This window comes from Scardinius erythrophthalmus (genome assembly GCF_964197995.2).
Source record: "Scardinius erythrophthalmus genome assembly, chromosome: 16".
NCBI lineage: Eukaryota > Metazoa > Chordata > Actinopteri > Cypriniformes > Leuciscidae > Scardinius > Scardinius erythrophthalmus.
In genome coordinates this window covers 3,147,091-3,161,732 of record NC_138236.1, presented here as the reverse complement: position 1 = coordinate 3,161,732, position 14,642 = coordinate 3,147,091, and the positions used below count along the sequence as shown (strand labels likewise).

Here is a 14,642-nt window from a genome sequence, read left to right as displayed (position 1 = left end):
GGTTCAAAGCACGTTTTATGGGTAATCGCTTTAGAGCCTGGTTACAAATCATACAAAATCATTTTATTATAGAATACGTTTGTACTATGTTATAACAAGTCATTAATGTATTTAATGTATTTTAAATTATACGTTTCATATACTAGTATTTAACCGAAGCTATAGATTGTGAAATTAAACATTTCTCGTTGTTAGTGTTTTTTAGTTAGCTTAGATAATAGCATAGCATACAGCTAACGTTATCCGATGATCGTGCTATGAGCTCTACGTGAGCTTATACTGCACTGATACTGACTTACCGTATTCACAGCAATTCGTAATGCAATTATAATTATGTCATTATTTTTTATCGTAATAATCAGCGCAATATGTTACAAGTACACTTTTATTTATTAAAAGAGCCATAAAATAATGTTTATTTGTGTATATTACTATTTTTATTATTAACAGTTTAGACATTTAAATAAATGACAGAATGCTAGCTATGTTTTAGATCAGGCATACTACTGGGGTCCTAAGCCCGGACTCATCACACCGAAGTGACCGGATTAATCACCACACCGGCGATCCGTTCCAGATGCGGTGCGTATACAGCAGTGCAGAGATCGCTTCCGCACCGAGTCTATTTTTGCTGTGCTGCAAACGCTGAATTAAAGTGACAGCGCATGTTTCGTGGTCAAAATGAACACAGATTGACCTGAAAATGTAGTCATTTCACCATAAATGTGTTTAATTAAATAAAATGTAGTAATCTCACCACACATGTATTTAATTAAATACTACTTTTTTCACAGTCATCTTTTTACTTTAAGACCGGGGTAAAGCAAGGAAAACGTCAATTTACCTCAACAATGCGACATAATGAACAGCACTCGTCTCATTCGTGGAGGTGGAAAAACAAGTTCTTGAGAGTCGGCTGTTTTTGTCAATTTTAAGTTTTAATTTAAAATGTTTGCGATTTTAATATAAGTACATGGTTAAATATTTGACCACTTTCTTGAGCAACTTAGTATAAGTAATGCATGGAATATAGGCCTACGTTGTTTAAATTGTGTTTAAACGTGCGTTCGTCCATTAAAGAGTGTATATGTGTACAAGAAAATCGCAATGCTGACAACTTTTTTTCTGCATAACTTCTGGATTTGAAATAAAAATACTAAGTATGTGTTTGTGGTACAGCCGCGGATCAGTTATGCACTGCAAATGCAGCATACAGTATGTGAAAGCATTTGCGCGTACTGCTCCTGCACCGCATACGCACTGCACACGGAGTATGTGTGAAACGGGCGTGAGATGATGATAACTTGTATTAATAATTGTACCCAGCATATATTAAAAATGTTGCCTGAGAGAGTGTAAGAGGAAGGAGGAGGTAAAGAGCGAGAGAGAGAGAGAGAGAGTAAGAGGAAGGAGGAGGTAAAGAGAGAGAGAGAGAGAGTAAGAGGAAGGAGGAGGTAAAGAGAGAGAGAGAGAGAGAGAGAGAGAGAGAGAGAGAGAGAGAGAGAGAGAGAGAGAGAGAGAGAGAGAGAGAGAGAGAGAGAGAGAGAGAAAGAGAGTAAGAGGAAGGAGGAGGTAAAGAGAGAGAGCCCCAAGAAAGGGACCCAGAGAAGAAGAGAGCCAGAGCATAAAAGAGACAGAGCAACAATTTCAATCTTCTTTTATCCTTTTCCTGACCATGTGACTAAAACCCAAATGTGAGACATTTAAACTGACCAATCAGATAATTACACCTCCCCCACCGTACTAAAGGTGTGACAATTCATCGACCCCCAAAGTACAAACATATGGGCCTACAGGCCTAGATCACTATCAGAAACCTCTGTGCCTTTAGGAACTCCAAATGGTCCTTGTGGTAGAAAGAGGGGGTGGAAACAGTAAAACAAATATCTTTGTTCATTTAAAATATCTTGGCTTATTTTCAATCCTACACTTGTTTTTAACTTTGCCATCTCTTTAGATAGACCAACACAAATCTCTTCCTGTGATGTCACTTCCTGTCCCTGTTCGGAGTTATAGAGCGTGTGAAGGTAGTTTGATTTCTAATAATTTATTGAATCTTTTTTTTTATATATATTTTATCTGTTCTCTTTATAATGGCTAATAATTCATGTAATTTATTATCACATAATCATCACTGCTCAACTTCAAACACATTTGTCATCTAACAACCCTTATGAATGATTTCAATCCGGTTTTCGCACCCTCCCCAGCACTGAGACAGCACTTCTTAGGGTTGTCAATGATCTCCTTAAGGCCACTGACTCCGGCTCCACCAGTATTCTAATTCTTCTAGATATTTCCTCTGCATTCGACACAATCTCTCACAGTATTCTCATCTCACGACTATTGGTATTTCTGGAACTGCCCTATCCTGGATCACCTCCTACCTGTCTGGTTGCCAACATTACATCTCTATCCGCCAGGCTAAGTCCACTACTGCCTCTGTCCCACACGGTGTTCCCCAGGGCTCTGTCCTTGGGCCTCTGCTCTTCATCATCTACATGCTCCCATTAGGTAACATCATGGCTTTAACTTCCATTGCTACGCAGATGACACCCAACTATACATCCATTCTCAACGCAATGCTCCTTTCCCCACTAATTCCATATCAGCTTGTATTGATGATATAAATGCTTGGATGACCTAGCCTAGAAATCTAGACGCACCCTAGCGGCAGCAAAATGTATTTTGCAGCCAGGGTAGTCTAGAAACTCTCCATTGACTTTCGAGCTGCAAAAACCTAAATTGGGTCAGGCCAATCACGTCTTGTATAGAGTAGGCGTGGCGGGCTTAACATAATGACAACAGAGTTGTGACGTTTACCTGCCACTTGAAAACAAAGAATGGCGGCTGCTGCTGGAGAACAGTCTTTCGAATCGGCTTTGTCCGCGACTCTGGAGGACTTGGAGTTAAGTTTTTCTTTGAGAAAAGAGCATAGAACAGCACTTAAGTCATTCTTAAAAAAAGGAAGATGTGTTCGTAGTTTTGCCGGCCAGATATGGCAAAAGTTGAATCTATCAACTAGCTCTGCTGTTGGGAAAACGCTCTGGTTGGTTGAAGCGCTGTCCTATTGCGTGCAGAGGGAATCTGAAAGACAGCCGTTTATCCCGCCCCTCGGATTGAGCCGTGTCTATGGTGAGTTGCCAGACCCAACATCTTGATGTAGGTCTGGCTTGCCAGGCTATGGATGACCAGTAATTTTCTCAAACTCAACACTGATAAAACAGATCTACTTCTTATTGGTTCACCTCAAATTACATCCCGTTTCTGTGTTGACAATGTTAATATTGTTGGAGTTTTGGTTCAACCTTCCATCACTGTCAAAAAACCTTGGTATAATCTTTGATTCCTCTCTTTCCTTCCTTCCACACATCTCCTCGCTCACTAAGTCTGCCTTCTTTCACCTTCGTAATATCGCACGCTTACGTCCATATGTGAATATCAGCGATGCTGAGACCCTAGTTCACGCTTTCATCACTTCACGGCTTGACTACTGCAATTCTCTTTTCTATGGCTTACCCAATTCATCAGTAAATAAGAACCAATATTCAGAACTTAATCCAGAATTATTTGTATTGTTTCTAAGTCATGTTTATTTGTACTTTATTGTAAAGTGACCTTGAGTTTTCTGAAAGGCGCAATATTAAATAAACGTATTATTATTATTCACATACATACATTTCTACTCTCACACACACACATACATTCTCCTTTCACATACATACATTTCTAATTTGCACACACACATACATCCTCCTTTAACGTACATTTCTGCTCTCTCACACACATACATTCTCCTTTCACACATATTTCCTTTTTTTTTTGGTATCCATTACTTCCTCTTTAAGCAAGAAGTCACACTCAGACCAGGAAATACGTGCTAGACTTGCTCAGCTCTTCATCACAACTTTACAATGATGCTATTCAAAGAAATCCACTTTTCTTTTCAAGTACAGTTTTTACTTTGGGGAGTAAGTAGCAATGAACATGAAATCAGACACATTTTTAATAATGTGCTGTAATGTACTGACCAATTTCAAAGAGAAGCAGATTCTTTTGTGCATGATAGGCTGCATTGAGAACTCTGTGATCACATTCAAACCCTATGTGGATTTCTGTCAGTCTCAAGATTTGTTGAGGATTCAAGAAATAGAGCAGCAGTAAATACATTGGAGTCCTTATATGGATGTCTAAATGTAGTGCGGACTGCTTATGACCAGACTCCAGAAATGTGGTAAATGTTGCTGAGATTTTAACTGGATATTATTTTGGAGATTAATAACTTCCATCTCCATCTCTAAAGCACTGACGTTGAAGAGTTCAGCTATCTGCTTTGAAATGTTATCAATGTCCATCTCCGTAAAAGGATTGGCAATAAATGCCACACATGGCTCAAATTTTTCAAAATCACTGAACCGTCCCTCAAATTCCTGCCCAAGCCTGGACAGGAGGTCACAATACTTGTGTACATCAAAAACTTCAGTAGAATCTGCATGGCTTTCTAACATCTTCAACACTGAAGGGAAGTGGTGCAATCTGTTGTTTTTCAGTTGATGAACGTGAAATGACAATTTTGCTTTAAAAGCCTTTTAAAAGCCTTTAAAAGGATTTGTCTTTACCTTGTAACTGAAGATTGAGCTGATTGAGTTTCTCTGTCACATCAGCCAAGAATGCAAGATCAAGCAGCCACCCAGCATCAGACAACAGGTTGGTGTCTTCCCCCCTTGCTTGCATAAAAGCTTTAATTTCACTCAACAAGGAAATAAAGCGATGAAGTACCTTTCCCCTACTCAACCATCTGACTTCTGTTCTGTGTGAAATAAGAGATCACCATACTCTGCAGAAAGTTCATCAAGAAACACTTTGAAGCATCTGTGTTGTTTGGACTTCTGTGGATTTCTGTTGTTTGCGCGAATTGAGTTGATAATCTTAACAACCGGTGTCATGACATGATCAAAGCGCATAACCTTAGAAAATCTGTGTCGTTCTTGCAATGCGCAATAAATCCAGAGTGGCGCCCTATCATGGCTAGTGCTCCGTCTGTTGTCATAGATACCAGCTTTTAAAGGGGCACGCGTTTTTCCACGCAGTACGTCTTGAAAACGTAGATGTCGACTCCTCTGGTCGTAGTTTTCAGAGGAAGCAATGTCAAAAACTCCTCTTTGGAGGAAAAATCAACAAAAAACATACGAATGGAAACAGCCAACTGAGCTGTATCACTCAAGTCCACCGATTCGTCGCACTGAAGTGAAAACCACGTACACCTTTCCATGTCCCGTTCTAATTGTCCGATCGCATCTGAAGCCAGAGAGGAAACTCTCCTTGCCACGGTGTTGGCACTGAGCTGGACATCAGCGATAGAAGCCTTGCTTTTGTGGTCCTTGAATAAAGTTGTGCGTCCTTTACCATGGCGCCAACGGTGAATGGTTTCTTGTGTTTTGTTAAGATGCGCGCCACTTTAAATGACGCCTCCGTAACAGCATTTACTCTCTTTATCGGTTTGGTGAATAAAGATTGCTGTTTTTGTAGTGTTGCTTTCAGCTGTTTTACCTTTTCAGTCCGCAGCCCGCTACCCGCAAGAAAGTCTCGTGCAAAGTTCCCGTGAACTTGAGTGAAATGGCGCTCAATGTTACACTTTTTACCGACAGCAATGCTAGCGCCGCAAATTAGGCACACACATCTTTCGCCTACATTTGTAAAGAAAAACTTACTTTCCCATTCTTCATGAAAATAGTATGTTTTTTTCCTTTTCTTTGCTTGGCTGATGTCTTTACTCATTCTGATGCAACGTTCTCAAGCTAATACTTTTTTTAATACAGATTATAAGCGTGATGACGTACTTGATTGAAACAGACATTGTAGCTATATGTCGATAGGTTTTTTTGTTTTGTTATTCTGTTATAGTGTAATTATATCTGTATGTTCATAAATAAAAAAACAATTATCTCACAGCATGTCAAATAAATGTCAATATGTCAAATAAATACTTAATTTGCACTGGAGGGGTGGGACACCCGTCTATATTGCCTGACTCTGATTGGATGAAAAGTACTTCTATCGTGCCGCACTCCACTTTATTCCTTTGGGTGACATTAAGCGACTTTAGCGTGCCTGCAAAGCATCCCGGGAAGGCGGCGCTGCATTTGAAAAAATGCTGCACGTCAAAAAGCTAGCTGATGCCCATCTTTATGCAAATTAATCCGTTGAACGCATCGCGACTATCCAATAGAAGTAGAGCACGGAGACTGGGGGAAGTCTCTTGCGGGTCCTTTGTTCTATACGTCCTACTACAAAAATGCTCAGGAAACTTTAGTTCCGAGTAGCGAAAATGGAGGAGAAATTAATTGTGGCGGTCACAGCATTTCCAAATCTATACGACCCATCTTTGTTGTCCTATAGGGACAACGAGCAATGTAAATCTGCCTTGAGGAGGGTGGAAGAGGTTGTTGGAGTCCCTGGTGGGTTTTATGAGTTTGCACTGTGTAAAATAAAAACACAACATTCCCCGCTGGCTCAAAACCACGCCCATAGCGGTAATCAAATGAGGGGAGGCGTCGCGACACCACGCTTCAGTCAAAAGTGGATCCGTACCGTAAGATAAAAAGTTTTCTCGCTGCTGTTCCTGAATTTACCGTAATCATAGTAATAGGCGAACACGCATTTTTTTTGGCAGCTGGCTTCACCGTGTATTTTCAAACCGCTGCTGGCTTGACCGCAGTCCGGTGACCCCGATTATAGACAACAAATATTTGTTTCCACTATACTCTCTCTCACACATACATATATTATTCTCTTACATGCACACATTTTTTCAGACACACATACATTTTCTTCTTACATTCATTTATTATTTATAATATTAAATGTATACTTTGAATACATTTGCATAAGAATTAAATGTATAAATGTGTGCGTAAAAATATACACGAGTACAAAATGTAGGCTGTGAATGTGCGTTAAAAATATATGAATATAAGAGTAAAATTTTAAAATGTGTGCGTTATAAAATATGGGAACATAAGAGCAAAAATATAAGTAGAGAGGAGAATGTAAGTGTGTGTGTGTGTGTGTGTGTGTGTGTGTGTGTGTGTGTGTGTGTGTGTGTGTGTGTGAGGGTAGAAATGTATGTATGTGAAAGGAGAATGTTTGTGTGTGAGAGTATAGAATGAATTGTGGCTTGTTTGGCTCTTCATACTGTTTTGTTTTCAGACAGTTTAATAAAACTTTCAAAAAAGTCTATTACAAACGTTACTGTCACTTATCAATGGCAGCTGTCACAGTTGCTAGTCTACAAGAACAATCCTCTGTAAGTGTTACGTTTTGGTTGAACTTGGAGCACAGGAGGAGGCAGGATCCAAGTGCAGGATCTTTATGTAAATAAACTCAAAACTTACAAATACAAACGCAGACTCGGGACAACCACCATAGTGCAACGATGAGAACTGACAAAGACTGAACTAAACACAGGGCTTAAATATACAGACAGACAAGCTAAATAGGATCACAAGGAGGCATGGCTTACAGTATAAGAAACATCTGGGGAGACTAATCAACGTTAAACATAACAAGGGACTGCAAAACAGTGAACAAGACTAGGGAACACAAGTTGAAAACATCACAGAGATGTGACACAGGCTAGACCGTCAAATTTAACAACGCTCAGTCTGACCATCGCGGCCTTTGAATTGGGACACAGCCAAAGAGACCATAGTTCACTGAAAAGAGGGAGCTAGACATTGTGTCACAACTGACGCTATGGGGAAACTCCCTTTCTCTGAAAATGCTGAAGTGTGGTGTGTGTGTGTGTGTGTGTGTGTGTGTGTGTGTGTGTGTGTGTGTGTGTGTGTGTGTGTGTGTGTGTGTGTGTGTGTGTGTGTGTGTGTGTGTGTGTGTGTGTGCAGGCAGCATCACTGAAGTCAACTAGCCTAACTCTCACAGCGAATTCTCATTAAGATGTTTGTAGAAGAAACTTCCCTCTTTGACTTTCAACAACAATCCATTTTGTAGTTTCAAGCACTGAGTAAAATTAATATTAGTTCAAAGTGCATGCATTTAGAGATGTCTGCAAAGTACAGAAAAAGCATTCTGTGATGTTTAAAAAAAACCTCACCTCTTTCAGTGAAATGACAAATGTGTTTCTTTTTTTTCTGATTTGTCATCATAAATAGCATGTGTCAAAATGACACAATTAGACAGAGCTCTGAAGACTGGAGGAGCATCACGTAGTCACTTCTGTGATACTGGACTAAGGTATAAAACATTTTGCTTCTATATCTTTTTTCCAGATTGGTTTGTGATAAATATATTGTTAAGTTTTTTGTTTTGTTTTGCGGTTTTGGTCAGAAAATTACTAATCTTCTCTGATCTACAGGCTATAGAAATTTTTTTAAATGTAATATTCTGTAATAATGATTATTAGTACACAAACATACAGTATATTGTATTTTTTTTTTTTAAACTCATGTCACGATTCGATATCACAATACTAAAGTTGCGATACTCCAAGACATGATAAAAGGTTAACAAAAAATTAACTTGATTAAAATGCAACATTTGGTGTTACATTGTGGGTGTAAATGAACAGGCTTGGACTTGGTGCTGATAACCTAATGCACAGGACAATGGTGACAAAAGAATAAAAATATGCATGATTCTGAAGCTGAAAATACAGAACTATTGTAGATGAATATGCTTGCACTCTGTCACTGACTAGATATATTTATAATAATGTAGAACACTTTTTACTGGTAACATCAGGCATTTGGCATTATCAGGACCCACAAATATTCCCCCAATGCATTATTATACATTATATTCAACATTATATTTAGTAGTTTAATGTAGTACTGACACTAAAACTAAAAACAAGTAATAAAAACCCGGTGAGTGTTTTAGCGCAATTTTCTCACCTCATGGGATCACAACACTAAGAGATAGTAAATCTTTTCCTGGATTTTTTTTGTGCGTTCCCGAGATTAGACCTTCCTTAACATAATGCCGAAAACCCGAAGTCTCTAGGGTGTCTGGTTGAGGAGTAGATAGAAGTGCAAGATTGGTGCGCACAGACGCACAGAACAGAAATCATGAGTTAACAAGCGCAATTTCCGGGGGAAAATTGCGCTAAAAATTATAATAATTCTCACACAGTAATTTTTATTTTGGGTGAACTATACACAATACATATTGTCACTATCAACGATAAATATTTGTTGCATTTTTCTATTGCAATATTTTGTGACACGATATATTGTTACACCCCTACATGCTAATAATTCATTATCACATAAACTTTTTAGAAATATATAATTTAGAAATATGGGTTTCTCAAATACCAGATAATATGTGTTGTGATATTTTCAGTATACACATGAAATGATTAAAGTATTTTAAAGGCTTATTTTTACATTGCTGGTGAGAAGGCAATATTTCTTTAAATTTACTAATTTATCTTTACATTTACATATCTAAAATCTGAATTGTTCGGATGTTTCTAAATATAGTATATATGTATTTGTTTCTGTCTTGAAAATGTTAGTGCTGGTTAATTTTCTAATAATGTTTATATTTTAACTGTCATAAATGTCCCTTCACTTATATTTTCCATTGCACAGTCTGGTATTCCCCTAGTTTCCCATCTTTGACCGTGTCACCACTGTGTTCATGGACTTTGTTCAGTTTCCCACCACTAGTCTGTCTCCCTGGTTACCATCATTAGTTCATCTGTATCGCCCGTGTCCTATCAATTACCATCATCTTTGTTTGCCATTTAGTTCCTCCTGTTCACTCTGTCTGTGTCCGATCTCAGTTATTTGTAAGTGTGTGTTGCTCAGCCTGTTTACCTGTCTTCTGGATTATTATTAAAACATTGTATTGGAAATTATCTTCTTTGCCTGCCTTCCTGCAACCTACCGTGACAGACTGGTAATGCAAGCTTAAAATGAAAACATTGATTAATACATGTAGACCATATACAGTCATCATGATGCAGCTGACCAGTTTGGAAGTGTTCTAGGAAATATTTTGTTAGTAGCTTGTGTTGATTGTAATTACTTCATTAGTAGTTGTATAGATATTACAAATACCCTAGTGGTGTGAAAATGTATCACCTAATAATGCATTTTGATCTCTGCATGTGCATCAGTAATAACACCTGGACAAGTGAAATGTTCCTAGATCCATTTCCAGAGATGCGTTGTTATTTAGTTAGAATTTATTTGATAATATACAACATGTTTATTTATTATTGCAAGCATAGATGCATATTTAGCACAGTGGTTTGGTTTAGTCAGTCCCATCTGTGTTGAACTGTTTTTATTGCCATTAATAAGTGACCTAATTTCCAAAAATAGGATTCTTTACTACCTTAAAGCTCCACTGTGTGGTGAAGATACTGCTGGATTAGATACCAGTGCCTGTAGAGGACAATTACGTCAATGAGAATAACTCCTTGTAATACAATATTTCACTAATACTTAATGCAATAAAACAGGGGTTAAGACCAGGGCTCAATTTGAGGGGGATGCGTGGGGATGACATACCCCTTGTTGAAAAAAATGACAAAAAGCATCCCCTTTGTAAAACCACCATGCACCCCTTAACATCTCAATTAGTTTAACAGTGTTGTACATGTAAAACTTATCACGCAAATGAAAAATTCTCTACGTATGATAATAGGTTGGTTTCACGTGACGTCACGTTGCTGCTTCGCGAGAGCTCGAAATTCAGATGGAGGGCAGGAAGTGAAATAGCTGAGGATCTTCCAGTCTGAAAAAATGCCCATGTTTTGTGTAGTTTACGGCTGCTCCAATCGTTCTAACCGAGAAAAGGGAAGGGGGTTTTATAGAGCACCAAATATTGTCATTCATAAAGGTGAGAAATGTCAAAAGCTCACAGAACGCCGTAAAAAGTGGATTTTAAACCTCAACTGCGGTCTGCAGCGATCACTTCGTCGGAGGTATGTTAGCTAGCTAGCTAGGTTTTTGTGTCTGTGTTTATATAGCATTAGGTTGTCGTTAAATGCTCATTTACTTAGTAGTGATTATTAAGTTACCGGTAGTCTAATATGGACTTCATAGGGACTTTTTAGGCTGTCCTAGCGCTTTAGGTGACGTTGAGTCGGTAGACTGGGCTCCGACGGTCAACCTTGGTTACCAAAAAACTAAGCCTAAATCAGAGGCATCTCTTCGACAAAAAAGTTGAACGCTTCCAGACTTTTATAGGCCTTCATTTGCTGTCTGGTATAGTACGATGTCTGAAGGAACAGATATTTTGTGATGTCAACAGCCTCGACTGTGGACAAATCATTAAGTTCTATCCGAAAACTCACTCATATTCATGAGGAACGGGTCACGTCCAACATATCTGTTAATTAACTCCTTGTATCTATGTCTTGAAACTGGATCTAAATCCGTACAATACAGACTCTCTGCAACGGTTTCCTCCATAGACGTATTCTCCATGTTTACTTCCTGCCCTCCATCTTAAATCGCGCCGCCTTCGCGCGTCATCATAATCACATGACTGAAACCCAGCTATAGAGAGCCTAAGTCCCGCCCCTCCGCTTCCGGCTCATGGGACCTTACTTCGGAAAAAATATGTATGGAAGTCAATGGCGAGAGATAACTTATCTTTTTATTCCGTCTGAACTGTGCCCTGAACTACACATATGATGTTTGTCAATTTAAAAGATAATTATGAAAGTCAAGAAAGTCGCAGTTTGTCATAAAACAGAAGAGTAACGTTTAGTTTTATGTGAAAAACGCTCAATGAACTACATCTGTCGTCTCGCACTATGTACGTCACAAGATCCGTTGCTCGTATGTGTGTATTCTGGCTCAAAACACTCAGGCATGACGGCGTAACGTTACGATTATAATGTAAGACTATAGAAAAAATTACAGACGTTAGCTTCAGTAAAGTTAGCTTCATTCATTGAGAGAAAAGGTATGACGTCGCATGTGCGCCTTCTGGGTTTGTAGTCTTTCTAATTACGTATTTTCACAGTCTTATACAGTACCTCAGCAGTTTTACATCAAACTGCGACTTTCTTGACTTTAAAATGTATCTTTTAAATTGACAAACATCATATGTGTAATTCAGGGCACAATTCAAACAAGATCAAAATATTTGTTGTCTCTCGCCATTGACTACCATACAATATTTTTCCGAAATAAGGTCCCATGGTGGTCGACCGGAAGGGGAGGGACTTAAGGCCCGTTCACACCAAGCACGATAACTATAAAGATAACGACAAAGATAACTATATATGCGTCCACACCAACGAACGATAACGGTCTTTTTATTCTAAGCACGCGCGCGCGCCCCATTTTAAATGCGCGAGACCTTTAAATTAGAATGGATTCTGATTGACTGTCAGTGTTTTATCGTTTGACAGCTGAAAAAAAATCGTTCTGAAAGTGATCCCAACGATATCGTTCCTCATATCTTTATCGTTATAGTTGTGGTGTGAACTCTGTTATTCTTTAACATGGAGAACGATTTTTAGAATTATATCTTTATCGTTATCTTTATAGTTATCGTCCTTGGTGTGAACGAGCTTTTAGGCTCTCTATTAACAAATTATAAAGTATGGCGATTGGCCAATCAGAAGTCAATGTTGTAAGGAGCTGTGCGCAAAGTCACGCAAGCTTTCGTAATTTTTCACGCTGTTCAAAATGGCCAAGAGAACTATTTCAAGAGCTATTGACGTTCTTTAAATAAAGGAGAACAAAAGGTATGATAATTCTTTGATAAGTGTTTAAGAACATTCATACATTTAAGGAAAAATATGGATTTGGAACCTTTGCTTTGTCTTGTCCAGTGTAGACGGCCTCAAGCTGAAAGACTATCACTAAAGCCGCGTTTCCACTGCAGGAACTTTCCCCTGGAGCTAGGGGTGGTACTCTGTTTGTTTCCAGCACAGAAACCAGTGTCTAAATGAAGTTCTGAGTAAATATTTACCCCTCCGAAAGTCCCTGCTCACGAGGGGACTTTATTCCCTCATTTTCCCCTGAGACAGGAGAAATAAGGAATTCAGTGTTGCAGTTCCTGCTTACAATGACGCAAAAATCGTCATTTTGCGTCATTCTAAGCAGGAAGTCCCATATCTTTGTAGAGGGGTTGAGACTACAAACACTCGTTCCTCATCTTTCCCAGGGGGTAGGACCCGCTCACGCTACAGACCTATTACAGATCAGACTTCACTTTCTGAAACTAAAAGCAATATCCTCCATCTTGTTTGGAAGCTAAGCTAACAGGCGCTGTGGAGCCAGATGTGAAGTTATGACAATGGCGGAAGGTACTCAATGTGATATGGAAGAAGAGGATTTCGAAAGTCTGATGCTCGAATCAGATGTTCATGGCTACTTTTACGAGCCGCAATATAGCGAAGAGCAGCGGAGGCTGATGGAGGAACAAGAGGCAGAAGACCTGCCTGTCGCGGACGAGGAGCCCGGACTGGCTCGAGCTGGGGCGGACTGGTGGTGCCTGTGCTCTCACTGTTCGCCTACGGACACAGAGATAGAGTCTGTCTACTGCAAAGAATTTCAACGATGACAATTTCTCCTGGACGAAATCTCTGAATCAGACGAGGACACGGACGTTTGTGTTGTGAACCATCCTAGTTTTGCACCGCATATGTCCTGACTGAACATCCCGGTACCATGCAATAATTCACCATTTCAAAAGAAATACAAACGAGGAGTAATTCACTAATGAGTTCGCCAACTAACTAGACATTTTGTGTGAAATGAATTTCAAGCTCTGGTGGTAGCTAGCCTTGTTGACGGAAGAGTGATTTCTCTTATAGGCGGATACCTCATATGCGCTGTTCTGGATAAGTGGGAGTGGCTTGCGGAGCTGTGCAATGTGGTGCATTGTGGGAGTTGTTGTCTTTCATACAAATGCGCCCTAAAGTTACTTTCTGTCTTTCTTCAGTCAAGAAGGCACCAAATTCAAAATGTATTTTACTTTTCGACTACATATATGACCCACTTTCAATAAAGATAAATGTTCCCACGGGTGAAATGCTCCTTTAAATTCAGAGGATGAAATCCTCTGGGAACTGTAAAGCAGCGCGCAGTCCTACGTCACTGGACTAATTTGCCTAATCTTCATGGAACTTTAGACCGCTGTGAAAACGCAGACAGCAACAGGTCTAGGGGAAAAAGTTCCTGGGACAAATTGTTCTGGGTAATTTCGGTGGAAACACGGCTTAATGGTTTGACATAAGCACTCAAGTCGCCGGCCCCTCTAGCTCGAAAGCGACACTTTTGACTGAGATTCTGCCTGTTACATTATAGTTACGTGTGTGTGTGAGAAAGAGAGAGAGAGAGAGAGAGAGAGAGAGAGAGAGAGAGTATTAACTGTACATTTTGAGTGCACATATAAACGAAATTCTGTTCCACTGGCTCATAAAAATGTAATAAAAAATGGTACAACGTGCATTAGAATATAGCACTAAAAAGAGTTTGACAGCGGCATATTGATATTGCACATGGTAATTGGTGGCATATAAATCCAGTTTTTTGCTATGGGGAAACTCCCTCTCTTCAAAAATGCTGAAGCCTGATTGAATAGTGCTATTGCATTGCAATGGCGTTATAGGGCGGACACAGGTGAGCAGCGATGGAGGCGACTGGGCA

The 14,642-nt window shown here is 39.4% G+C and overlaps 1 protein-coding gene across 1 annotated transcript in view; it reads left to right on the top strand.

Moving 5' to 3' along the window:
• Positions 1-14,642, top strand: part of LOC308704774 (uncharacterized protein) — a gene marked incomplete at its 3' end in the record, with an annotated part of 525,175 nt that overhangs the window by 30,031 nt on the left and 480,502 nt on the right. The window lies entirely within an intron of this gene.